Genomic DNA, 27,680 nt, shown 5'->3' with positions numbered 1-27,680 from the left:
TGCTCATGCAAGATCACTTACGATGGGCGACACGCTCTAAGGGGAGTCCCAGTGAGTCGGGTCCCCCAGTGATCCCCTCCCAGTGAGTGGGGGCAGCACCCGTGACTCCTTTCCAATCAACAGAATATGGCAATAGCGATGAGATTTCACTGCCATGGCTATGTTATGGCATATTATATTGTTAGACTGTTTTTGCAGACTGCAGAGAGATTTTTCTGCTGGCCCTGAAAAAGCAAACAGCCACACTGCGAACTCCCATGTAGAGCACCACATGGCGGGGGCTGTGTGCAGTCTCTGGGACCTGAGGAAGCCCACGGCCAAGTCAGTGAGAAGCAGGTTTCCTCAGTCACTCAGCGGCAGGAAAGCGAATTCTGCCACGACCTGAAAGAGTGTGGAAGCAGATTCCGCCCCAGTAGAGCTTCCAGATGAGAACACAATCCAACTTCTGCCTGCACTGCAGCCTTCTGAGAGCCTGGGAAGTGGACCTGACCGAGCCATTCCAGGATTACTGACTCAAAGAGACCGTGCGATTGTATGTTGTTTTAAGTGACTAGGTTTGTGGTAATTGGTTGTGCAGCAACAGAAAATGGATGCACAGATTCATATGCAAATTGCTATTGAAAACTTACCTTTATAACTCTAGTATCCCACCTGACACCAAAACATGGTTTCCATTTTTAATTTACTTATTTCTCCACATATATATATTGTGTTAATAATGTGACAGTACAAGAAGCAACAGATTCTCATAAATGGTTTCACCTATGTAAATGTATTTTTTATATCTGTGTATTCAGAATTTATCTTCTACATTAAAAAAAAATACTAATTGAATTTGGACTCCTTTGAATAGCCTTGCTTATTTTGACCCCAAAGTCAATTTGCTTGCATTTTACAGTATCATCTGTTCTGCTTACACAACTGCAAATCTGGTGGTGTACACCGGGTGGCAGGCAGAAAATACACTCTTTCCTTGATTCAGTAGCAGTTAGCTCTCAGTTCATTGATAATCAGATTTGGTAACATGTTTTCATTTCTTCTGGGATGGTCTGAACACCACTTCATTTTGGCATTTATGTTATTATATCTCCACTAGCCACACTGTCCACATTTATTTTACATCCTCAAATTTTATGTATTTTTGAATATGGTCATTGCTTTGGTGACTACAATCATAGTGAAAGCTTCACTTTCATCTGGTGATGATACAATACATGTCAGTTGTCTTCCATTTCCCGGGAAGTTTGCTCTGCAATCTTTCGTCATGAACCCTGACATATATTATTTCCCTTTCTAATGTTGCAAGTATCACAAAATTCCTGTAAGCCTACAACCAAAGGGCAGATGTACCTTCATAGTTTTTCTTTATTTTTCCCCTAGAGGAAAGTGCATGTTTTTGTGTGTGTGTGTGTGTGTGTGTGTGTGTGAACAATTGTTTCTTTTTAAATTCAATTTGACAAGCTCTGTTAATTAATTTGTTCAGATCATTTGCATTTAATACAATTATTGATATGGTTGAATTTAGGTCTATGATTTTTTTTCAGCTCATTATGAGGGTACAAAAGTTCAGGTTATATATATTGCCCATGCATGTTTTTGATTGATTCTGCTTTGTATGTAATAGATTAAGCCCAAGGGAAATCTCTTTAAATTTCTCCAATAACTGCATAACAATCTTCAGTATCAGGTGATACTCATTACTAGATGTTGCCTCAAATCACGTTATCATCATTAGCATTTGGGACTTTGAAGGTTTCCTTTTCATTTGCAGCTGATCCTTCTTCCAGATTAATGCTTCTGCCTTGATTTTTTTCTATTTTCTTATCATAAAAGGTGTTTTAAAAAGAAATCATTAGATGATGCTGATAATAAAACAGATATCAAGATAACTTCCAGAATATATTGATCTTACTTTGTGGTTGGCAGAATGCTGAGTGGCAAATACTAGAAAAACTCACATTTAAGTGGATTTGCCCTTTTTTATTCATTTATTTTTTAATACTTCGTTCCTCCCTGGGGGCCTCTAGAAAAAGACGCTTCTAGCACTTCTCCTCCTTAACATACAAGGTTGCAGGTAGTTGCTACTTCGTGGATTTTACATTTATGACAGAGAAAGCCTCCAAAACTAAAAGGAATATAACTAAACAGAGTTGCGTTTTAGGCACCGTGACAGGCAGTGGGGATGTGATTTAAGGCAGGCACCTGACTTGTGCTCCTCTGTAAGTGTGGCAGGAAATGAAAAATGCCAGCTCTGTCCAGACACAGAGTAAAACCCTCCCTGTACCCGCACCTGCCTGTGAGGCTGTGGACAAGTTAATTAACATGTTCAATGCTCAGTTTCTTCATCGACAAGTCAATCTGTGACACGTATGTCACTACTAGAGACTCAAAATGATTCTCTGAAAATATACTGATGCTCTGGCAACTTCCAAAATATTTGTTTGCTTACAATACACACATAAGTTGAGCAGATAAAAGTAAAAATAATAAAATATGAATGCATAAAATTAATTAAAGGAAGAGGAGAATAGGGTCAAGAACCAAAAAGAGAAACAAATTTAGTCTAACTTTGCTTTTCCAAAATGTTAAGGTAAAACCAAAACATGCTGATGGGTTATGTGTTTTTAATTCAAAAAGAAGAAAGAAACAAACAAACCCAGGTGCACACACACACACACACACATTTACAACATACTAAGTATGTCTATGTGGTATTAAACTATACCTTCAATAGATCAATAAGTTGATATATATGGCATTAGATGTTAAAAAATTTATTGTGGAAAATCTTAAAAGGGACATTAACTAAAACTGATAAATTTCAATAAGTAAATAAAAATTTTCCAGTAAATAAATAATGCCCAAAGAGAAAAACCTCACGTGGAAGATGAGATTTGTTAATGAATGCTAAATGATATAGAGTTTAAAAAAAGTGTTTATTCATACAAGCGCTGTGGCTTCTTAGGGCATCTTACATAACTGAACTCCATTAGCCAGAAATCATCTATAATTCCAGAAGTCACCAACAAATTTAATTTCTAGATCATTTTAAATTTGTGCATATTCATGCATACTTCAACTATTTCATAATTTATAATGGTTAAAGCAAAGCACCTAGCTGTAAATCCAGCTAATTTCTAGCAAACAGCTTAGAGAATGAGTGTATGCAATAATAAAATAAATGAGAAAGTGGTCAGAAAAGCCTCTTTAAAAAGCAGCTGACACAATCATTTGCTCATCACCATCTACGATTTACCATCGCTGAACACCCACCTGCCCCGTGCTAACCACTGGGCGAGACAAACAAAAATGAAGGGAAAAATAGCTCACACTTCTTTAGTGCTCACCGTATACCCAGCCCTTAAATACTGTACATGTGTTATCTTTTAATCCCCTCCATAACCATATGAGGCGGATTCTATCATCTTGCTTGTTTCACAGGTAAGAAAGCTGAGGCACAAAGAGTGTAAGTAACTTGCCTTAGATCATGCCGGTGGTGGGCAGGGAAGCCTGGTGTTCCCACGCCTGCGACTGGCCCACAGAGACTCCGCTCTTAAACAATGCTCTACTCTGATCTTCAAAAATATGTTAATGGGCAATGATGACACAAATCGATAAGTATTTTGGTAGAACTAATCATGGTGGTGGGAAAGGCTAGCGTAGTAAATAAATGTCAATTTATCTACCATTGATAAAATAGGGAAGTTTTGACAAAGAGGAGGAGGGACCCCGTCCAGCCTCCTATAAAAAGATTAGGCCATTTCCAGCCAAATGATAAAATGGGAGTCAGGGAGGTGGAGGGGCATTGTAGTCTGATGACAGAATGTGTGCGAAGGCTTAAAAGTAGGGATACATTTGACAGGTTCAGGTACAAAGAGTGGCTCCACTGACTGCAAGCCAGGAGGAGGAGAGGGATGACTCGTGAGCCGGGCTGGGCAGAGCTGGGGCAGGGCACACAGGCAGGGGCCTGGTCACAAGTGGGCCACGTTGCCGGGGGAGGCAGGCTGCATCTTAGGGGCTAGACAGTTTGGAGCAGGAGAGAAACTATACCAAGTTCTGGTTTTAGGAAGAGAAAAAAACTCTGGCATCAGAATGGATCAGAGAGGGCAATGTTAATGACAGGAAAATCATATTGTGGCAGAAATCCAGGGGAGAAATATTCAAGTCTTGACAGGGGAAATGGAAGTGAAGGTGTGAACAAACTTTAGACACTGAAGATGTAAACTGGATGGGTCCGGGACCAGGATGGGAGGAAATAGATGCAGGAGGTGAATTCAGATTTCTGACATGGGAAGGGTATGCACAAGCGTTTCCTCATGAATGTTTAGGATTCAGAAGGAAGAGCAGGTTTGGAAGGAAGAAGAGATTGGAAAGTGTGGGGAAAAGAGATGACAGTTGCTCTGTACGCATAGTGATGCCTGAGAAATCTGGATGAATATATCCAGGAGTTATGTCTTAATCAGGCTAGGTGTGTGCAAAATGCCAAAGCAGTGGTTAATTTTAACAAAAGCAGTGGGGAAAAAAATCAGTTAAATATAAAGTAATTAAAATCACTTTAATAAGTTAAAGCGAAAAAATCAGTTAACATAAATGTATGTTAAATAATTGCCACTAGATTTTTGTCGTGGACTTCATATTGTGATTAAATTTTAAGCATTATGATCCACTGTGTTTATAGCCCAGAACTCAGACTTTCCTACAAAATAATTTTGGACCAGGATTAAAACACTATTAATTATTTCCATTTCTGTATTGGAATAAGGGACATAAGCAGCTAAAGACTTATGTTTATATTGAGGATTTTAAAATAAGATGAATGTGTCCGTTTTTATAAGCTATAATACTTAACATCATATAGTGCTTAAGTTTTTGCAAAGCATGTTCACGTTTTCTTAATACTTAAAACAATCTTTTGAGGAAAGTATTATTACAACCACTTTATAAGTGAGGAAACTGACTTTCTAAGATTTTATATTATTTTCTTCTAATCAAAATTAATTACCTAATAAGCAGAGGGCCAGGCCATTACTTCAGTCTAATTATTTACATCATAAATTCAATTCTCTTTCTCCATTGTACCTAAGTGAACCTTTGACGTATTTATTTGGAAGTTGGAATTCTGATTAAAGATACTGTCTTCTGAAAACTCCAGGAAAATGATGGTAAGGAACTAAAATGGGAAATATTATAATACATCTATGGTAGCCAAGAAAGTTAGAAATCAGCCAGTTGGAGGAGAGAGATGCCAATACATTTATGGAAGACAAAATTATGTGAAAATACGGAACTAATGGACTGTAGTGGAGACTACACTGTGTAGAATCTATTGTGACAAGACTGGCAATCGTGATGTCTGGATAGTCACAGTGGGACCCTAGAATGTTTCTAGGTTCTAAGTCTCCAGCATTAGAAGAAACAGCTGAAATATGGCTAAAAACAGGGGCAATAAATAGAGGTCCACCTATAAAAATGATCTTTGCCTATTGTGGATCATCCCAAAGAGTTCAGGATGAATGCAGAGGCAAAATGTGGGCTATAGATCATGATTCGAAAATTCTCAATCTTGAAAACGTGAAAGCAAATCCACAGTAGGCTAAAGACGGACAGTCAAAAAGGTTAGATAGAGGTAAAAAGTGGGGCACAAACACCTTTATTTTGTGTAGTGGAAAATCAAGAGACACTTTCTAATGTTAATCCACCAATAAACAGAGGGTTAAGTAAAAGCTTAAGTTAAAAGGCAAACAATAGAACTAAACGTAGTTGGCCAAAATTAGCAGAAAGGGAGAAAGTTGGAGGAAGATAACGTAAATGAGAAAAGCATTCGTGCTTCAGACTCGGGAAGCAATAGGTGCCATTAAGAGCTGTTCGCCTGAAGCCCTGATGCGCACGTGGATTACTTCAAGTTGTCAAAGTAGCAACCGGGAGAATTAAGAAAGGGAAGGGGGGAAGTGTAACCTCTTTGAACGAAACTGGAGCAGGTGCGAGTGAACAGGAGACTGTTGCTTTTTACATAAATACGTATTTCATGTAAGCATATTCCATAATGCTTTCTGCTTTTGTCCAGGAGCATGATTTATTTTGATAAAAATAAAGACATTAGCTTCTAAAATAAACAAAGCATATTGTCCTCTATACATTTTCTCCACTTTTTGTCTTATGACGATATCTATTGCTTTCTAACATTGAAAGATAAATATTTTATTCAAAGCATAATGAAGTTTAAACATTTTAAAGAGTTTTAACCTACTTGAGTCAGCCCACAAAACCAGCTTCCTAGATTGATTTTCTTTGTTCAACGATCTTCACGTATTCAAGTAATCTTTGACCGCACTGCATTGCATTGCCCTTTGCATTGTCTTTCTTATATTCTTTTACTGGCAAATGCAGAAGCAGCCAAGGTAATTAAAATAAACAGAAAGAGGGAAACAGACAAAAAGTAGCAGCTGAGACCAAGGTACCCACAGGGGCTGGATGACCCTGATGCTAAGAGTGGACTGGTTCCCTGCCAGCACTCAGACCTCCAAGACTAGCAGGTTTGTGTGCAAAACAGGAACAATTAGGAAATAGTCTAAGCTAATGAGTTTAAAAGTATCATTTGTTTTACAACTTGTCATTTACTTCCTCAATTTTTTCTTTGTATTAGATTGGAACAGTTCCTTTGGAACAAGAGAAAAGGACCCAACGTATAAATTCATGTTCATTCAGCAAACATTCAGTTAATGTCTGCTGTGTGCCACGCACTCTTCTAGACACTTAGAATAAATATCGCAATGAACAAAACAAGTGAATACCCTGCCTTTGTAAGGAATTAGAGAGAACCAAGACTGTTCTCAGATTATTTAAATATGAAGTTAAATTGCTGTGTCTTTACTGGATTTATCATAAATATTCATTCACAATTACTAAGCTATGCAGATATGATATAGAACAAAGAATTAACGTTGCTTAAAAGGCATAAACCACAATGAATAGAGCTGGAGTGTAACAGTAGAATGCAGCTCTCAAAAGATTAGAAATGGAACCATGACCTGATGTTAATAAGTCAGAACAGCTGCCACCTGTAAATTAGTTTAAGAATAGAAGAAGATGAGGAAATACACTCTGTCAGCATAGTAAATGGCTCAATCTCCTAGTTACTAAGGAAGTCCTAGTAAAATAGCAATTATCTCGAGAAATTTATGAATTTATGCTTTTAAATTTCTTTAACAAATTCAGCTCTGTAACACAACGCCAGGCATTATTTTAAGCACTTTACCATTATTACTACATTAATTCTCATAACAGTCTGAGCATGGGATACTTTTCGTCCCCACTTTACAGATAAGACAATTTAAACACAGAGCTTGAAAAACTTGAAAACACACATCTAGTAAATGGTGGAGCTTAAATATGAACCCAGGTAATTCCGCTGTAGTGTGTTTTTAACCACCACACTATCCTAAGAGGAAAAGTAGACTCTGACACCTTGCTTTTAGGAGTATAAACAGCTACAACTTTTAAAAAAAGGAATATTACAGTGTATATTAAAATCTAAAATTCACACATCTTTTTGCCCAGAAATATTACTATTTTGGGGAATTTATCTCTACAGAAGTAATGGACCAAATATTAGGATGTTGTACAACATTGAGTATAGTGGCAAAAAATAAATTAAATAATGAAAATAAAACAAACCAATATACACAGACACCCACACATACCCCCACCTCAGAAATAAGCAGGATGATTAAGAATAGGTAAATTTTGAATAAACTGTAATATATCCATTCTAGAGAACCATGTGTCTGTTGAAGTAAAGCAGTTTGATATAAATGTATACACCAAGCAATCATTAATAATATATAATTCAGGCCAAGAAAAAAAGCAAACATTATTCTGCAAAGTACTGTTCAATATCATCTCATTTTTACATAAAACAAGACACTATCTGTACAAACATGTTTGTGCTTGTGCTGTTCACGATTGTAGGTGAAAAGTGTGTGACAACGCATACTACACCGTGACACTGATCGCCTTAAAGAACCGGAACTGAAGAAAAAGATATTAATGGATGAACAGTATCAGCTAAAGTGCATCGAGCACTGAACATGCATCAGACACTGCTCTAAAGAGACCAAAATGCATAACAAAGATGAGGGCAATAATCAGCGAATCAAGGACAAAAAACCAAAACCATAGAGATGATTAACAAAGATAAAAGTGGCTCCTTTAAAAAAGATAATAAAACAGAATAATCTGTGTCAAGACTAATTAGAAAAAGACAAATTAGAAATAAGTCTAGGCCGGGCGCGGTGGCTCACGCCTGTAATCCTAGCACTCTGGGAGGCCGAGGCGGGTGGATTGCTCAAGGTCAGGAGTTCGAGACCAGCCTGAGCGAGACCCCGTCTCTACTAATAATAGAAAGACATTATATGGACACCTAAAAATCTATATAGAAAAAATTAGCCGGGCATAGTGGCGCATGCCTGTAGTCCCAGCTACTCGGGAGGCTGAGGCAGTAGGATCGCTTGAGCCCAGGAGTTTGAGGTTGCTGTGAGCTAAGCTGACGCCACGGCACTCACTCTAGCCTGGGCAACAAAGTGACACTCTGTCTCAACAAAAAAAAAAAAAAAAAAAAAAAAAAAAAGGAAATAAGTCTAAAAATTTTTCGCATACTACACATTAGATAAAGGACTGATAACAAGAATCTATTTAGAACTCAGAAAAATCAGTAAGAAAAAAATCGAACGACCCTATCAAAAAGTGGGCAAAGGACATGAATAGAAATTTTTCAAAAGAAGATATAAGAATGGCTAACAAACATATGAAAAAGTGTTCAACATCTCTAATCATCAGGGAAATGCAAATCAAAACCACAATGAGATATCACTTAACTCCAATGAGAATGGCCTTTATCAAAAAGTCCCAAAACTATACATGTTGGCGTGGGTGTGGAGAGACAGGAACACTCATACACTGCTGGTGGGACTGTAAACTAGTGCAACCCCTGTGGAAAACAATATGGAGGTACCTTAAATAGATTCAAGTAGACCTACCATTCGATCCAGCAATCCCATTATTGGGCGTCTACCCAGAAGAACAAAAGTCATTCTATAAAAAAGACATCTGCACCCGAATGTTTATAGCAGCACAATTCACAATTGCAAAGATGTGGAAACAACCCAAATGCCCATCAATTCATGAATGCATTAGCAAAATGTGGTATATGTATACCATGGAGTATTACTCAGCTATAAGAAATAATGGCGATATGGCATCTCTTTGGTTCTCCTGGAAGGAGTTGGAACCCATTCTATTAAGTGAAGTATCCCAAGAATGGAAAAATAAGCACCACATGTACTCACCAGCAAACTGGCTTCCCTGATCATCACCTAAGTGCACATTTGGGAATAACACCAATTGGGTATCGGACAGAGGTAGGGGCTGGGGGGAAGGGATGGGTGTATACCTACTTGATGAGTGCGATGCGCACTGCCTGGGGAATGGACACGCTTGAAGTTCTGACTGGGGGGATGGGGTGGGGGGAGGGGACGGGTGCATACCTACACGATGAGTGCGATGTGCACTGTCTAGGGAATGGACACGCTTGAAGCTCAGACTCAGGGGGATGAGGGAGCATATGCAATATATATAACCTGAATTTTTGTACCCCCATAATGAGCTGAAATAAAAAAAAAGAAATAAGTCTAATGCAGAATGAATTAGAAAAAATGAATCCAGACACAATAGAAATTAATAAAATTATAAAAATATTTTATGATAATTTGTGCACCAATAAATATTAATGAATTGAAAAGTTTATACCACAAGACAAGATTTTTATAAATATAGTTTTGGAGAGACTAACAGCCAAAAAATGTTGATAGGAGAACTTTCCTCAAAATAACCCAAGTCCAGATAGTTTTACACGCGTATTCCATCAGACTTTTAAGAGGCAGGTGATACCTATTTCTATCTTTTATAACTTGTTCCAGAAAAAGTCAGACAAAGTTGCCCAGTGAACTTTAGAAAGACAATATAAACTTAATTCCAAAATCAGATGGCACAACACAACCAGCCATATTTACAAATTTCTTTTTTTTTTTATTTTAGAAGAAGGTGTTTCTATTTACATTAATGGAACCAACGCTTAACAACCCAGCATATTTAAACCACAAACTGATGAAAATACTCACTTTTTAAAACATAATACTATTCTCTCTCTCTCCCTCTTAAACATAAATCAGTCTTCACTTTCTACTTAAATTGCAATGAGCAACCCCACAAATTAGGTATTTGAAAATCAGTGGGCAAACTAAAATTGTTAAATCCAAACTTCTTTAAACCAAGTTATTTCTTAAACGTCACACATATTGTCAACCACCCACTGACTCAATATTTCACTACAGAGAGTAGCGCCTATTTTAAAACAATGTGAGAAACTAAAAAAAACAAAAAACAAAAAACTTGAGGGTTTGATGTGAAAAATATTGCAAGATGGAGTCTATCAACCAGAAACCACCTATTCTAGTTGCTACACTCCTAATGCACTCTTAATTTCAAAACATAGGAATAATTTGTTAAAAATCCAATACAGCAAATACCTAAGTATCTAGATGTGTAACAGTTCAGCTCACAGGCTTGACTCAAGACTTTGAACTTATTACTTAGAAAGATTAAGATTTTGGACCCAATTAATCAAAAATCCACTGACAAACCCATAATGCAGTTTGTGTTAATTGGCTGTACAAATCAACCAGGTAACAGCAGTCAGATGATTCTCATCTCAGTCCAACAGAAGCAGCAATAAAATTAGAAAGTAGTATTTCTTTTTAGTGATTAGATAATCAATATAACAGCAATGGGATAAAATGAAGAGAATTTCTTATTTCAGCTTCTTGTTCAATAAACTTGTTCATCAATTTTAGATGAGGATAAAGGTATCACAACCAAATATGGGAAACTGCTTTCTCTTTATTTAGATTGTCGGGACAAAACTAACTTTGGTCACATATTATCTAAAAAAAAAAAAAAAAAAAAAAACAGTTTTACATATTTTTAAATAGATAGGACTAAATGACTACAGATTTAATTTCTTCTGTAAAATCTGGCCAAATTTTATCAAAAACCTAACAAAACGTAATTCAAATTATATAAAGACTCTTGGGATCATAACATTCCAAATGTATGACAGTGTTTACTCCATCGGAATAGGTGTGGAAGTACTTGCTCTCATGTTGCTTTGGTCCAAAGAGAAGAGCTGAGTAAGAGGAAACTAATCTTTTGCTAACATTAATTGTGATTGGCAGCAGAAATATCCATGATGAATAGTTCTACTATAACAAAGGATAATTAAAGAATATTTCTCATGAACATATCACAGTATCAAATTTTTATAAGAGAAAAATATGAAGGAACAAAAATGCTAAAATAGCTACCACAAACAAAAAGAAGGGTCCACCCATAACTGCATCCGACGGGGTAAAAAGGTGAGATTAGAGGGTGGATGATGCTAATATGAAAGGAAGTTGAGTGCTGTATTTATTTCTTATTTTGTACGACTCTTACTCTTTACAAAAAGGTTATAGTCATGCCCATAAAAGTGTAACCAATGGCATTTGAAAGCAAACACTCTGTGTAATTATTTAAAAGGGCCTTTTTAAAAATTATAATACAAAGGTCTGTGCTCTATAAGCAGTCCTCCACTGTGCATCCTAACAATACGTACTTTTAATACAAAGACTAAGTGTTTGGGAGTCACGAACCACTGGATTTAACAAACATCATTTTATAGTCGCTTTTTGCATCTTTTCTGTTTTGGGATCCTCCACCTCATCAGGGTGCTCGGCAGCGTGGAGTTCTTCCGCAGATTCTCCCTTCCCTGACTCTGAATCACTTTCAGAGTCATCCGGACTTTCAGGATCAGGCGAATCATCATCGTCGTCGTCACCATCTCCAGCCACGTCACCTTCTCCATCATGATCTACCTCACTGCAGCCAAGTCCACAATGTCGCCGATATCTTCTGATAATTTACTTGTCCATACTTTGCTGATACTGAGACTCCAGTTCTTCATTAATTTTCTTGCCTTCTCCCCCGTTCGGAAGTGCGATGTTGATTTGTGATCTCCTACAGCAAGACGACCGGTCTGTTCTTTCTTTCCTGCACCCGTCAGTCTCGAGAACTTTTGTTTTCCCTCTTCATTACCCGTCTGCCGCCTCCCGATGCTAGATCCAAGACCGTCGTCTGGGGAGGCTGAACGCTTCGCCCGGGGGGTGACACCCTCTGGCCCCGCTCACGGCTGTCGGGGTCCCGGCGGGAAACGCCGAACCCACCCACGTTCCCCTCCGCCGAGACACCGGCAGCCCGCAATCTGCCGCCGGCCCAGGCAGCGCGACTCCAGAACGCCCATATTTACAAATATTAATAAAACCTCATGCAATATAATCTCTATTAAATCCAACTATAATTTCCCTACAGTTGTCCATTATGATGAAATGGCGATTCAGGGTGGTTTAACATCAGAAAATCTATTTATATAACTGGCATTATTAAGGACTACAGAAAAATTTACATAGTTATCTCAATAGGTTGGAAACCATCATTTGATAATATCCACTGCCTACTGTAATGACAAAAAAGGGCTCTCAGATGAGTCAGAAATTTAGGGAAGTAACTCAACCTGATAAAAACCACCTGTAAACAAATATACAAAAAATAATTCGGAGAAAACATTACATCTGTTACATTTTATGTTTTCATCAAGATCAAAAATGATACTCACAGGATACCCCGGGGACTGTGTGGCTGGCGCCGTGCAAGCAGGGCGAGCGGTGAGTGACGGGAGCCGCAGTCACCGGAAAGGAGCGGGAAACGGCATGTCATCAAACAGTGACACTGAACTCGGTGATCACAGTGGAGCGCTCACCCCGGCTCACGGCTGCCGTGGTCCCGTGCACGCCGCCTGTTCCTGCCCCTGGCCTTGACTGCGCTCTCTCCTGCGGTTCCACCACAAATGCCCCGCGGGCCTGGGCGCTGCAGAACCTCCTTTCTTCAACCAAGTCTCTTCCAAATTCCCTGGCGGGGCCAGTGACACCGCCGCTGTCTTTCCATGGAACTGACGATGGAAACCTGGAATTTGCTCCAAATGGCCCCTTTTCTCACAGGTCCACATACACTCAAAGGACCCGTTTATATCTCTGATCTTTTTCCTTTCTGCTCCTAATGTCATACACTAACTTAGATAACTACTGAATGGGATATTTATGACACCATGGCAACAATCATTTAATTGTTAGAGGTTAAAAAGAAAAGAACAAATACACAAAACAGGTAGCAAATGCTAGGGCTGACACAAGAATTAGTAGGAACAGAGAAAGAGCAGTGTCAGAATCCACTCAGCCACTCCAGGTGATAACTGAGGAATTCTGAACTTCATAGAGATTTTTTTCAGAACAGTACATACCACATTATTGCTGCACACAAATCTATTCCACAGTTCCTTATGGCGTTAATATAAATTTGCAGTACTTCATTAACAGTAAGTACATGAATAAATGCAAAATGGGGAATTTTTAATTTAACTATGTAGAATTAATGTTTTTAGTAGTGAATAGTGGGGTGGAGGATTACTTTAAATGACACAACAAAATGGTGGCTCAGTTGGTTAAAATGAATTCATTATGAAAAAGGAAAGTAATAGAAAAGATAACACAAATGGTTATACTTCCTGCACAAAATCAAAAGAATCAAGTTAACCCATTGCCCAGGCTACATCTTAATCGGGCTATTCTTCAATAACAGTGATTCTCTGACATACATACTTCCAAGTGTTTGCATATGGCACTCCCTTCCTTTGGACTTTCTCATCTTTTTCTGCTCTTTATTATTATAAAATCTTACTAAGCTAAAGTAACTCCTCTTTGGAAAGATCTGTTTGTAGAAAACCTTATATTCTCAGAAATAAAAATATATATAATGTACATGACATAGAAAACAGTGATACATAATATGGGAAAAATAAAATGCAGGTGAGATATGGATTGTTGGGTTGGGTATGGGGAAAGATATTGCAACTTTAAATCAAATGTCATTTCATGCCTGTTGGAATGTCTACTATCAAAAAAAAAGCTGAGTGTTGGTGAGGATGAGGAGAAAAGGGAACATGTGTATGCTGTTGATGGGAAAATGTGCAGCTACGATGGAAAACAGTATGGAGATTCCTCAAAAAATTAAAAATAGAACTACCACAGGACCAAGTAATTCTAATTCTGGGAATGTTTCCAAAGCAATTGAAACCAGGATTTTGAAGAGATCTACTCATTAATGCTCATTGCAACATTATTCACAAAAGCCAAAATACAAACAAATTATCCATCGGCAAATGAATGGATAAAGAAAATGTCACACACACATACACACACACACACACACACACGTACACACACACACACACACACACGCGTGCGCGCGCACGCACACACACCCCACAGTGGAATCTTAGCCTTAAAAAAAGAAGGAAATCTTGCCATTTGCCCTTTGCAGCATGGCTAACCCTGGAGGACATTGTACTAGATAGAACCAGCCAGACACATGGCAAATACTATGTGACACCACAGAGATGAGGAATTTAAAACAGTCAAACTCATAGAATCAGGCAATAGAATGGTGGTTGCCAGGGGCTGGGGGCAGGGGAAATGGGCAGTAATTAGTCAAAGGATGCAAAGTTATACAAGATGAGTAAGTCCTAGAGATCCACTGTGTAGCATGGGGCCCATACTAACAATACTGTATGGAATACTTAACAAAATGCTGCAAGGGTAGATCTTATGCTAATTGTTCCTATCACAAAATAATAATAAATAAAGATAAAGGGGGAGGGAGGAAAATTTTGAAGGTGATAGTTATGCTTATGGCATAAATTGTGATGATGGTTTTATGGGTATAAACTTACCTCCAAACTCATCGATTTGTATACATTGAATATGTACAGCTTTTTGCACGTCAATCAAGCCTCAATAAATGTATTTGTTTTAAAAAAAATCAATAAGGCAGTCTGGAAAGGCTTCACAAAGAAGGTGACATTTGAAATGCAATTATTGATGTATTTTTCATATCTCTATCCCAAATTAAACAAGAATAAATTATAATATATATTTAAATCACCAAGTACGAGTTGTTATTCAAAGGAACTTACGCTTGAACAAAAGTAATTTTGACTACAGTATATTTAGGATCCTAATTTCTTTGGTATAATTGATGTATTTTAAACATACAAACTACAAATACTATTCTGAAAAATAAAGACAGTTGAAATAGATCAAAGCTTTACAGTAACTCTTACATATACACTTAGAATGTTTTTAATGGACCATGTTTAATTTTTTGTTTGGCCTTGTTAGTAGCTATAGCAAAATAATTTTGCAAACTCCCAAGATAACGTGGGTATACAAAGAGTCCACAAGGGCCATTAAAGATGCCCTGGATGATTTTATTTGTCAGCATAAAGATCAGCCAGGACGGTTGTTAAACTATTAAATAAATTAGCGAGAAGCACAGAGAAAACTCAAGACAACCAGTAATTTATCATGGATTCCCTGTGCTTTGTAGATTTGAGTTAAACATAATGAATGGGCAGAGGGCATCTTATAGAATTATTCGGTCTGGTTTTATATCTCATCATATTGAATTTGAAATCCCAGCATATACCTCGTTTATCTCTTAAGATTTTTGCAATAACCACTTCCCACTTCCAATATTGCTTGCTGCTCTATGAGCTTAAATTGAGTAAAATAATCCCACTTTCCCTCATGTTTATCCACAATCAGGTCAGAAGGAAGCAGTTAAAAGGCAAAGCTAGAAAACATAACTATTTTACCACTGGGTGGAAAAGGAATTGTTTCCTGCTTCAATGGCTACATAAGGTTCCTTGGTTTCCCATGAAAAACAAAATACTGGGTTTGGGAATATAAATTTCATACCAGTATGGGCTCTGGTGAATCCTAGCTTCACCACGTATTAATACAATATTGGCCAAATTATTTACAATTTTTGTATCTTTATCTGTAAATGGATATAATACTATAATAGTAATTACTACATCGGTTATAGAGAGGCGTCATGGAGCGACTGTATGGAAAGCCTGGCACAGAGCAAGCTCTAGATGCATGTCGCCCTGCCTCCCCCTCCGGCCCCCTTTCCCTCCTCCTCCGGCTCCTCCTCCTTTTCCTCCCTCCTCCTCCCTCTCCCTCTCCTCCAGTCTCCTCCCTCTCCCTCCTCCTCCCTCTCCCTCCTCCTCCCTCTCCTTCTCCTCCTCCCTCTCCCTCCTCCTCCCTCTCCCTCTCCTCCTCCCTCTCCCTCCTCCTCCGGTCTCCTCCCTCCTCCTCCCTCTCCCTCGTCCTCCCTCTCCCTCTCCTCCAGTCTCCTCCCTCTCCTCCTCCCTCTCCTCCTCCCTCTCCCTCCTCCTCCCTCTCCCTCCTCCTCCCTCTCCCTCCTCCTCCCTCCAGAACCATCGCACAGTCACCCTGAAGACCGACTCACGGAGAAGGAACTCCTGCGCGCTCTCGACCCATACAGATGACTTGGTGGCTGTCATCTCTTCCAGTTTCTTCCCAAGAAAATACAAACTACGGAATGTTCAGAAATAGACACAGGAACTATTACAACGAATGACCTGTGTAAGCTGAGCTTGCGACCAGGTGGCTCTGCCCGCGGAACGGGCATTCTATCATCTCCTTTCAGACACTTCAGTTTTCCAAAGGGCGAATCTTAAACTCATGCGACACCTCTCGCATGTCTAGCACGCGAGAATACTGGCCCAGATTGGGTTTTGTTTTCCTTTCCATTGAGGGGAGCAAGATACTCTAAGACCTTCAGTGGGGAATGGTCTGCTTTTTCTTTTAATTTTGAAAAACGGGAGACGGTTGTCCCTATTAAGGAGGAAAAAGGGAAAAACGACTGTGGCATTGGGCGGGCTCCTGGAGGGTGGCTTGCGACAAGGGTCTACACTGAAATGCCAACCGCAGACAGAAATGTATTTACACCTGTGATGACAACTATAAAATAACGGAGTAGCCAGGCCTAGAAATGAAAGATTATGTGCCTCATATTTAAGGAACTGAAATAAAAAAGCAAAAGCCAATGTGCAAGCCAGTATAGTATCTGCCGTCTGCAGGATAAGTAAGCGAAAGTTTATACTCTGGAAGTAAATATTTTTTAACCTCTACTTGGTATTTTGTGATTATGTAACTATTTGCCAAGCTTTCATTACGGATGTAATTTTTTTTTTTTTATTTTGTTAGGCTAGTACTAAAGTAGGTATATCATCAGTCTCTTGTTATAGAAATGTTTGCCAAAATATCTGCAGGCTGATCATCTGTTAAATAGGATACAGATTAATATATCAATTTATATCAGTCAATTGGTGTCTATATAGACCTATATCTATATTGCATGCCTGTGTGTAACCATAAACAGCTTGTTTTACCATAATGCACTCTATGAGGATTTTGAAAACAAGAGAAATTATTTTTCTTTCTTTAAAATCATAGTTAAATATTACTAATTTTATAACACTTCATATTTTACATAACATGCTAATCCAACACTAACTTGATCTTTAATTTTTTTAACTCATTACCAAACCATATTGTCAATAGCTAAATTGTTTAAAATCAATGTTAACAATAAGTATACCGACATTATGTGTGTAGTCACTTGTCCATATTTTCAGCATGGGAACTGAGTGCGTGGGAAACCATAATTAACCCTGAGTTAAGCTGCATCAGTCACCTCTGACGCACAGGCACAGAGTCAGCATCTACTTTCTTTTCATGAGGAGTTTTTTTTTCCTCCATTCTAAATTTCTCTCCCTCAGGACCTTCTCACTCTTAATTTCCACTAGGGATTCCTCCGAAGGGATCTACGCAGTAGGGCCTCACAGAGTATTTATGGAAGATCTTTAGCAGCTAATTCAGGCTTTCCTAAAGCAGCCACAATGTTACAGGAAGGGTTTTTAATACAAAATTGATGAGGAAACGTGCACAGCTATATCTTCTTATCTATTTTTTTCTTTCTTTGCCAAGAAGAAAAATTCCAATGTGATTAATCACTGAAATATTTAAGAATACAACTCCATTTGACTAACATAAAAACTGCTTTTCTAAGTACAAGTTCTCTACTCAAAACTAACATTGATTTTATGCAAAACTGGGTCATTTCTACTCCTAAGATATTGCATATCTAAGTATTCCCAAATGAAATGCCTTTTCCTTTAATCCAGTTTCTGTTTTCCTTGTTCATAACCATTCAAACCCCATTTACCACCACCAATAACAACAAAACCAACCAAACATTTTGCTATTTACTCTAAATTTTATTATTCTTCTATTCACTAACTCACTGTTCTTTCAATATTTCAGTGCTCCTTCTTGTCTATTTACATTGCTTTTAACTGGAATTCCAGCATTCAATAAATATTTGCTGAATGAATGAAAGAACACAAGATGTTTTGCTTGTATATAATTATATTCTACCTGATTTTTCACTCAAAATGGTAATATCGTTACATTATTATTTTTAAAACTGATTGTAATGAGTATATAAGCCACATGGCATTGTTTAGCACCACATGGTGAAACTACCTCCTTCCCTGCTACCGGACGACTCCCAAAGTCACTGCCCTGTTAACAGGCACTGCAGGAATCTGAAATCTGTTAAACAATGAAGCTCAGGAAAATTATCTCAATTTGCTACACTCGTGAGCGTTGACAGATCGCAGGGCAATGAATTCGATTCCGCATATGGATTCAAAATATATATATGCCTACTGAAGGAAAACGTTATAGTCACGATATTGTAGTCATGCTGAAATCTTTCAACTGGAGGTGTTCATGCTTTGATAATTCTTAGGTATTTTTATTAATATCTTCCTGTATTCAAATATGATTTCTGAAACTTTTCAAAAAAATGTCAGTGTGATTCTCAGATTGTGGATGCTTCTGCAAACCTTTGTTAACTTTCTTTGTGGAAACTGAAGCTAATCCCGACGGTTGTCTTTAAATGGCTTACAGAATGGTACTTATGTTTCACAGAAAAAAAAATGTGATTAAATGATCAAAATGCCTGCAACAAACCATTTATAGGAAGTGTGCTGTCTTCACTTTCGTTTTTCATTTCTTACAATCTTTCCTAATTAAAATGGCAACTATTGTGTGTCTCTGGGGCCCAGAAAAAATACTCTGAAGCGTCATCTTCTAACTCCTGCTTGTAACATTTTCCCAGTAGGCACTTTGTTGCAGAAATACCAATGAGTAATCGCTCTCAGGACGATGCTGTGAGGATAAATTTGATCAAGATACCAATTCTGAAGGCTGTAGCAACTGAAAGTAATTTTTCTGATGCTGACTAATGAAAAAGAAAGCAAAAGATGTATTAGCTGTGCCAGATTCATTGATTTCTATTTCACAAGCAAACACAAATATGAACATTTCTGGGTTGGTTAAACAGCGTTTCAGTGAGAGAGCAATAACAGAGAGATCCTCCTCAGGGTAGGAGCTCTTATGTTTTCGCACCGTTTCATCTGCTTATACACAGCAGCTTGAGGTTGTGTTTAAAACTAAAAGAAGCTTAAACACAAATTTTGAATAAATTATAGGTATGAACTTGATTATTGAAATCCAAAGTAATAAACCATTAAAGTATGGTGCAATTCTTCATTGCTTACACTCTTCCTCTCGGCTAGCTCATTCCCGCACACAGCTTTGAATCTCTCCTCTGTGAAGGCATCATCTTAATTTTATCTCCCATTGCATTTGAAATCTAGCGCTGCATTTCTACCTGCTTAATAAATATGTCTTCTCTCATGTTCCACGGAGATCTCAACATCAGCATATCTCTCAAATCTCACTCATTCAAGGCCCTTCATTCCTTTAAATTGAAATACTGAATTTGTAATCAGTGGCAGGCTCTCTATTGAGTGCCTAACTACTGAAATTAAAATACTACCCTCTTGCTTCAAGACTAAAGCAGATGAGTCTGGGCTAGGAGAAGGAGCTCAGGATCAGCTTCCAGGAGTTAGCAAAACCTTCAGAAGAGAGATAGGTGAGCACAGGTGTGCTAGGTCCCAGGCACGGACACGGGGCTAAGGCATGGATCCCTGAGACAGAACACACAACGCGGTGACTGTAACAATGTCTGTATTCATTATAGGGAGTGGAGGGGGAGTAGAAAGGAATGAGGCTGGCAGGGCGGCTAGGAGCCAGTTTGTAAAGGAACCTGTATCTTCTTACTCTAGAGTTAATCAACCTTGAACTGTCAGAGTGACTTCTTCCCTGGTCTATCCATTTTCAACTTCCCTACTGAGGTCTGCTTTACACACCACTGTTAACACACACTTCCTAACATGCAACTTTGATAACTTAGCTCCTCCAATGCTTTATTAAGCCCACAAAATATGTATTTTCTGCAATATGGTTCCAGCTCTCTCTGCCCCTTCTGTCTACATATTTATGTACATGCTGCATACAGTCCAGACAGCCTCCTGACCCTTTCCCTGCCTCCAGTCTCCTAAAATGTTTCTGTTTGTGCTGTTCTCCAGCCTCATGATAAGTTCTGTGTCCTTGGTGGTCTCTACAGTAACAGCAACAGTCACAGTAGTAATAATAGTAGCAACGAGAATTCAATCACATCTACAAGCTCATCTGCATGACACTTGCCTCATGACCTCTTTAACTATCTCCCAAAAGGTTTGCATTCACTTTTGAATAAATTGAACATTTTATGACTTTCTCATATTTTGTTTTGTCTTTAGTCATTTGTTACACTTTAAAATATGAGACTGTAGCTTATTCATTATAAACAAAATTTCATAAGGCATCCAATGTACCATATACAACACGTTCACTGTACATGTATTGTATACCTTTGAATTAATACTCCATCAGGAAAAGGTAAACCCAATCAATAGTCCATGAAAAAGCCTCCAGAACAGGCTTTTTGGTAGATAGAGCTGTTTCTTGCATTTTTTGGTATAATAACTGGAATTTCCCTAGGGTTTCTACCAGATAACCTCTAGTAAAGGTAATTTAAAAGAGCACAGGAGACAAAGATAATACCAGCACATGATATTAAATGAATTTATTGTTTAACAGACTCAAAAGTCTACATGTATATACATAATATAATTTATGATATATATATATGTCTGTGTATATCTACATCTGTATCTATATTATAGCATCAATATCTATATCTATATCTTTAAAGAGTAAAATACCAGCCTGAGCAAGAGCGAGACCCCGTCTCTACTAAAAATAGAAAGAAATTATCTGGCCAACTAAAATATATATAGAAAAAATTAGCCGGGCATGGTGGCGCATGCCTGTAGTCCCAGCTACCCGGGAGGCTGAGGCAGTAGGATCGCTTAAGCCCAGGAGTTTGAGGTTGCTGTGAGCTAGGCTGACGCCACGGCACTCACTCTAGCCCGGGCAACAAAGCGAGACTCTGTCTCAAAAAAATAAATAAATAAATAAATAAAAATAAAAAATAAAGAGTAAAATACAACTCAATTCAATTGCCTTAGAGTTGCTGGATAATCACACAACATAAAATTCAACAAATACTTGGTCCATCACCTGCTGAAAGGCCGTACGACTTTGTCAGCTGTGTTAACTTTCTGTTATGCCGTGGAATGCAGAAACCCTGTGGGAACAAACCAGTTTCATATCCTCAGTGGAAACACACCAGGATGATCAGTGCTGGAATCCGGACTGTCCACTCTCACTCATTGCACTGCCTAAGTGGGTTGACTCAGAAAGGGAATGGACTCTTCCATGACTAAATTGCAGTAGGTAATTTGCAGACAAGCATGGAAGGATTTGTTTATCAGAACCTTGTGGTTTGTTTACAGTAATAGGAAGGATAAAGTTTATTTATCCTGTGAGAATCACTGGTCATTCTGGAAAGCCAGAGACCTTCCTGCTGCTTCTCAAATGCATGTGAGAAAAAAAGTCTCCATATATTATCAGGTACTTGGTGGTTTAAAGCCATTTTTGGCAGGATATTATGTAGCTAAGAAGACAGGAATGGGACAGAGAAAGTAGGGAAAGAGGAGGACTTTAGCAGACGTGAAAAAGTGTTTCAAGCACAATTAGCAAGAAGTTCCACCCTTTGAGAGACCTTGTTCAATATCTTAGATACTTTACATGACTGCCAGAGGAAATAAAAAATCAATTATCACCACTATCTCATGCCCCAGCCCAAATAAACACACTGTCTCACCCCAGCCTTCCTAAAATGTAAATAAGAACGGCAGAGCGTATCACCTAGCCTCATCACCAACCCACTTTTCCTGACTTATTAATGGCTGATGTGAAATCTCTGAGAATAGGCTAATTATGTCAAGTACTCACAAGAACACACAAATTCAATCCATACACAACTAACAACTATGTGTATGTTAAAGATTTTAAAATTAAAATGAATAAATGGTCTTGCAGAAATATTTTCTATATTTTGCATTTTAAAATGATATACTGTTTTAGGCATTTTTATTTGCCTAAAGAAAAAGTAAAAGAGTAAGAAAATGGGATATACATCTCTCTCTCTCACTCTCTCTCTATACATATATATGTATATAAAATGAACTTAAAATACTTGCCAAAATACATAAAATCAGATGATTATGAAAGGGCAACATTTTAATCACACTTTAGCAGTCGGGAACAGCAACAACCACAAAAGACCCATGGATTTACAACAGAACAAACTAATTTTTTAAGCACCATGTTAGCTATGACAATAACACAATGACAGATTGGTGCGCTAAGCCAGGACGTACATGACCTGCCATTTCCAATTTCCCACCAAAGCGGCTCAAACAAGGTAAGAAAGATTTTTATTTTTTACTGAAGAAAATAGAAAGAGGTCTTGCCCATCAATATTCAGCAATTTTTCTGAAAATGGTGGCGTGGTAATAAAAAGTGGACATTATTGACCTATTTATTAACTAGGGGCAATCCACAGAGCTTGGGGAATAGAAGAAGGTTTGGTTTTGTAGGCTTGTGGGGAAATGCAATAGGGCACAGTGATTGTCACCAACTCTGCTACTGTGCACTTTGACATAACCTGTAGAAAGAATGGAAACTTCTACCAACTTGACAGCCTGCATCTATCAATTTCGTAGACAGAGCAAAGGGTATTTCTGTGTTCAATATCCTCATGGTAGCCCACTGGGGAAGGAGCCGTTACGTCTGCTGCCTCAGGTTGTCTGAATAAATATGGAGAACGGTGAGATTCTATACAAACGCACGTTCTCTGGCCCTCTCACACTCTCTTTTCATGGAGCTGTATTCTTAGCTTTTCCAAATTAAATGTTTCCAATACTGGCAAGGAAAAATATCACAGTGACTACATTGGTGCTCATTCCAATCAAATGAATGATTTTGACGATAGTATTCTATTTCTCCAGCTTTCCATTAACTACAGAGAATTCACCAAACAATTATCTTTCACATTAAATAATTTCACACTTATTTCTGGTCACTCGATGCCTAACAGCTAACAAAGCACTCAGGTGAGGTGTGTGTCCTTCAAAATGCAAATGGCCTCATAAGGCACCGCGCTTCTTTCCTGTTGGTGGGGTTTAGCAAAGACAGTAACTTACCTCATGCTGCCTATGGAACGTCTCTTGTGTCCCTAGCTCCAGTTATACCCAAGAATTTAACTGACGTGTCTGGCCCTGTATTTTATCTGACCAAACAAGCCAGCCTCACCTAGTGGCACATGTTATAGCAATTCTCATATATCCTTTGTCTTTCTCCATGATATCATCAATGCAATAAATTCAGTTGCTCTGATGATGAATCATAACTAAATACAAACAACGGAGCCTCAGGCAAGGTTTACATGGACACTTAGCTGGGTAAATGAATCCTTAATATCGAGGATTATGAAAACAAAAAACAAAATGAAGTGGGTCTCTAGCATCATTCCATTTGGGCACATTAAAAATACATGCACATGAAACTATTCTGTATGACCCAGTAATGGTGGACACGTGTTTATTTGTCAAAATCCATAGAGTGAAGCACACAAAGAGTGAACCCTAACTATGGACGTTAATGAATAATAATGATGTATCAATAGTGGCTCATCCATTGTAACACATGCAATAAATATATAGTAGGGAAAAATGCAGGAAGGGATATGTAGAAACTCTCCACAATTTATGATCCATTTTTCTATAAACTTAAAACTGCCTTAATAAAGTCCATGAATTTAAAAAGTGAAAAGTTAAACCAAAAAACCACACGGATGTAGAAAGCGAAGGGGACAAAATATAATTTTTTTAACCCTCGCAAGTTCTTAGTAGAGGCACTCCCCTGAAAACAAAAGTCAGGAGGTGAGTGGATCCTACGAACTTAGGAGTTCAAGAACAGCCTGAGCAAGAGTGAGACCCCATCTCTACTAAATGTAGAAAAATGAGCCAGGCATGGTGGCACCTGCTGGTAGTCCCAGCTACTCAGGAGACTGAGGCAGAAGGATTGCTTGAGCCCAGGAGTTTGAGTGAGGCTAACACCACAGCACTCTAGCCCAGGCGACAGAGCAAGACTCTGTCTCAAAAAAAAAAAAAAAAAAATCCATATGTGAACATGGATATTTGTATTCCTTCTTGTCCAGTTTGTATGCCTTTTCGTTTTCTTGCCTAGTTACTCTGGCTAGAACATTCAAGAACTTCCGGTACTTTGTAGACAAGTACAGGCTAAGTATCCCTTATCTGAAATCCTGGGAGCAGAAGTGTTTCAAGTTTCAGATGATTTTTTGGGTGGGGGGATTTTGGAATATTTGCATATACATAACTTGGACATGGGACCCGAGTCTAAACACAAAATTCATATAGGCTCCATGTACACCTTATACACTTAGCTGGAAAGTAATTTTATACATTATTTTAAGTGATTTTGTGTGTGAAACAAAGTTTGTACATTGAATCATAAGAAAGCAAAGGTGTCACTGTCTCAGCCGCACATGTGGACAAGCTGTGGTTGTTTGGCGTCACCATCACCCTGACTCTACTGACAAGCAGTCACTTCCTTGTGCTTATTCACACGGAAGTATGAGCGCACGCTGCTCCGGTCCTTCAGTAAGCCCGTCACATATTTTCGTGATGTCATCTATGCACACTGTTTCTGCAATGTTAACACCCTCTTCATCATTGAGGACTATCTTTATATTTCAGAATTTCAAAGATCTGACCCAAGAAACCTGGTGTACACTCCCTAATTACAGACCATGGGAGGGTCTTACTTCCCTGACTTTTTTTTTTTTTTTTAAGACAGAGTCTTGCTCTGTCACCCTGAGTGCAGGGGCATCATTATAGCTCACAGCAACCTCAAACTCCTGGGTTTAAGTGATCCTCCTGCCTCAGCCTCCCGAGTAGCTGGGACTACAGGTGCACACCACCATACCTGGCTAATTTTTCTTTCTTTTTTAATTTTTTTGTAGAGATTGGGTCTTGCTCTTGCTCAGTCTGTTTTCAAACTCTGGTCCTCCCAGTTTGTCCTCCCAAAGTGCTAGGATTACAGGCGTGAGCCCAGCCTTGTATCACTTTTGACCATAGTTTTACAAATACAGTATTTAAAAGATTCAAAATGTTTCTAGAAACTCAGGAAGACAGACAGTAAATGAAGGGAAAGAACATGATAACTTATGTTAATTACTAATTCCTTTTAAATAAAATGTTGTGTTATTCTAAATGAACTGGGTGTTAACTTGGTAGTGAAGGAATGAACCACAGGTTTTTCCCTTAAAAAAATTCAGTTTCAACTTCGGTTCGTTTGTCCTAAGTGGGATTTCACCCTTCTTCTTTTGTGACCTTGGTTCATGAAAACTGCAAATATAAAACATGCATATATAAAAATGAGGCAGTTCTCATATCTCAAAAATTGAGGTGTTTTTCATATATAACCGTAATATCATAACTCACATCATGAAACACAATGCTTCTGGCTGCTCCTCTTATATTAATAGAAAGCCATTAAAATTTTCCCACTTTGATGATGTCAAATATACCTCATTTTCCACTAAATTAGGATATTACTCAGTAAGTCCCTAATGCCAATCGAGATAGTGATATTAAAATCTCACTAAGTATATAAAATTTAATTGTAAGAAATAAAAGTCCCTCTTCCACGTGGAGTAGGCAATATAGAAACACATTTCATTCTGTTCGTTACACAGAGGGGACACTCGCTGCCCCCTGAGACAACGTAAACATGTCAGTTTAACCTAACACGCACATCTCTGAGACGCGGCGCAAACTGGAGACCGGAGCACACGAAGAAAACCGACGCAGACACGGAAAGGACACGCAAAGTCCACACCAGCGGCAGACCCGGCCCGGAATCCATTTTTTTCCTCATCGTTATAATGAGACATTGAGCAAAATGACATTATTTAAGGACCTGTTATATACACGTTTACAGTTTTAAGTGTAGCTGTGAATTTTCCTAGGTGTATAGTTACACCATCACCAAGTCGGAAAACAATCAGGTGGAGAGGAGACACGCGTCGCCCGTGTTTTTATTTCAGCATATTGCAGGGGCACAAATGTTTAGGTTACATATATTGCCTTTGCCCCGCCCAAGCCAGAGCGACAAGGTGCCCATCCCCCAATGGTGCGCACCACACCCACGAGGTGTGAATATGCCCATCCCTCCCCCACCTGCCCGACACCCGGTGCATGTTGCTACCATGTGCACATGAGTGTCGATCAATCAATACCAACTTGATGGTGAGCACATGGGAGCTTGTTACTGAATCCTAAACCTTTAACCCCTGAGGGGGGGTTACTTCCCCATCCCTTTGCCTTCGCTAGAAATTATACAAATAAAACACCATCTGCCCTATGAGTCCCTCTTATCAGATTTGATGCCACGTTTGCAGAAGTGCCTAATGACATGAAACTGGCAGTGTTCTTCTGAGTCTGATCCTTGGACAGAGCCCAGGACACGTGGTGACACATTCGGCCATCACACGAGAGACTCCATTGTTACGAGGTGTACGAGTTTGGGTAAGGCCCTGTGCGCCCTCTAAAATGGAAGGAATGATTCTGGGGAAATGGAGAAAGGATCAAATGAGATACTAACAACCACGAAATTGCATAATCTCTAAAATGGGAAGAGAAATTAGAACTAAAAAAGGGACAATGACTGGATTTCCTCTGTTCTTTGATAACACGCTAAGCTGCTACTCCCCACCTTCCACGACCTGTGCTGAAGTCTAAGCGTATGGAAATGGTACCTGCGAATAGAAAATGGATCCTGGGGATTTGTGGATCACTGGAACACAGTGTTTCCAGCCATTCCTCTTACAGAAAGACATTAAAAATTCCCCACCGTGCAGACGTCAAATATTCCCCCCTTTTCACTAAATTACGCTATTACTCCAGCGATAAGCTCTGTCTGCAGCTCACCCCAACTATGCCTTGGATCACTGCCCTGAGCATCATAGCTCCTTTGGTATTTCAACCCGGACATCACAGCGGACTTGCACAGACACCACTCTGCTCGTAGGAAAACACCATGATGGGCCAGCACCGTGCAGATGACCAGTCCTTCCTCAAACTAGGAAAAACTCCATTTTTAAATGGTGAACGTATTGCATCACTCCCTCCGTACACCAGCAAAATGACACTACCAAAT

The 27,680-nt window shown here is 38.7% G+C and overlaps 2 pseudogenes; both read right to left on the bottom strand.

Moving 5' to 3' along the window:
* LOC138399495 (cytochrome P450 4F2-like) overlaps positions 1–27,680 on the bottom strand; it is an 859,494-nt pseudogene that overhangs the window by 826,701 nt on the left and 5,113 nt on the right.
* LOC138399006 (small acidic protein pseudogene) lies at positions 11,737–12,391 on the bottom strand (annotated as a pseudogene).

Source organism: Eulemur rufifrons, chromosome 2 (assembly GCF_041146395.1).
Source record: "Eulemur rufifrons isolate Redbay chromosome 2, OSU_ERuf_1, whole genome shotgun sequence".
NCBI classification, from domain to species: Eukaryota; Metazoa; Chordata; class Mammalia; order Primates; family Lemuridae; genus Eulemur; species Eulemur rufifrons.
The sequence above is the reverse complement of the archived record's forward strand: the minus strand, read 5'-3'. Positions and strand labels throughout refer to the sequence as shown.